At 42.6% G+C, this 1,511-nt stretch overlaps 1 pseudogene; it reads right to left on the reverse strand.

Annotated features, from left to right (window-relative positions):
* Positions 1-411: 411 nt before the first annotated feature.
* On the reverse strand, positions 412-661 carry LOC114023247 (annotated as a pseudogene).
* Between the last annotated feature and the right edge of the window lie 850 nt (positions 662-1,511).

Raw genomic sequence — 1,511 nt, forward strand, 5'->3', positions numbered from 1 at the left:
TCCAAGATATCCTGCTGCCTCTGCCAGGGAAAGTGTCTTCTTCTTCTTCTTCTTCTTCACTATCTGCCTTCTCTTCATAGGCTACATTTAACTAATAATGTTTACCTTTTCCTACTGGGTCTGTTTAATTAAACATTTAATTAAATTGATGAAATGAATCAACATGTTCATTAAACAGAATAATTGTCTTGGTTTGTTTTTTGGTTTTCTTGGTTTACAGTTTTATCTCATACCGTTGTGAAAACAGAGCTTATTACAACATCTTGGAGAAAGATAAGTCAACAAAGGCAGCTGGGGTTTCAAAGATCCTTTTGATTCATTTCCTTTCCCATTTCTTTTTTTTTTCTTCCTGAGGATGACCTTTTAAATTATATATGCAAATTGGCATAGAATGTACAACAGGATTGATCTTTAGGTTGTCCAGGGTCCAGGAAAATGGTAGTCACCGATGGTCAGTATGATCGCTGAAGCGAGATCCATAAATACAGCTTGGTCCAACTCGATGAAGCCAAAGTCTTTCACGTACTGTCAGAAGCACTGGCAGCACACATTCAGGCCGTACTTGTGGATCAGGCCAGGCCTGTTCAAAACAGATGTGGTACGACCGAGCCCCCCGGCTGAATTTTCGAGGGTGGCTCTAGCAGAGCTGCCGGTGACCCATGGTGCCACTAGCAAAGACCTTCCCATTTCTTTTACTCCCGAGTTCTTCTTTTGCTGGCCTAGATCTTACTCCAGGCAGCCCAGGCCATTGCACGTTCCCTCAGATCCAGGGCTCACAAAATCATGGAACGTCAGAGTTGGAAGAGATTTTGGTAGCCACCTTGTTCAATCTCTACTGACCCCACGTTCCCTGTATTGTATACACAAGAGGCCCTCTGACCTTTTTGTTTTTTTAAGCCCTCCAGTGAAGTGGAGCGCACTTGATCCCGAGGCAGCCCATTCCGCTTTGAGATTGTTCTAATGGGCAGGAGGTTTTTTCTTTATCAGAGTCGAAATGTTCCTTACTGAGACTTGCAGCCATTGTTATTGGTTTTCCTCTGGGTCCAAGCAGATTGAGTCTCATCTCACTTTCACATGACAAACTCCTCAAATACCTCAAGCCAGCTAAGAAGGTACTGCGATGTAGTGGAAAGACCCTGTTGCCTGTGGAGTCAAAGGACCTGCGTTCAAATCCTACCCCTCTGATACTTACTACCTAGGTTGCCTTGGACAAGATACCCGCTATGAACCTTGATTTCCTCATCTCTAAGAAGTGGAAGCTGATTAAGTAGACTCCAAGGTCCTTCCAGCTTTAAATCTATGATCATATGCTTACTGTCTTCTTTTTTTCTTGGCCAAACATTCCCCGATAGTTTAGTTTCAATTCCTGAAAACTTTTTAATCAATTGGTCAGTCAACAAGCATTTAATGAGTACTTGCTGTGTGCTAGGCATTGTGCTAAGCACTGGGATACAGACAATAAGTTAAAAAAAAAGGCCAATCCCTGCTCTCAAGGAGCTAACTTTTTTTTA

Source organism: Vombatus ursinus, unplaced genomic scaffold, assembly GCF_900497805.2.
Source record: "Vombatus ursinus unplaced genomic scaffold, bare-nosed wombat genome assembly UNPS02014817.1, whole genome shotgun sequence".
Taxonomy (NCBI): Eukaryota; Metazoa; Chordata; class Mammalia; order Diprotodontia; family Vombatidae; genus Vombatus; species Vombatus ursinus.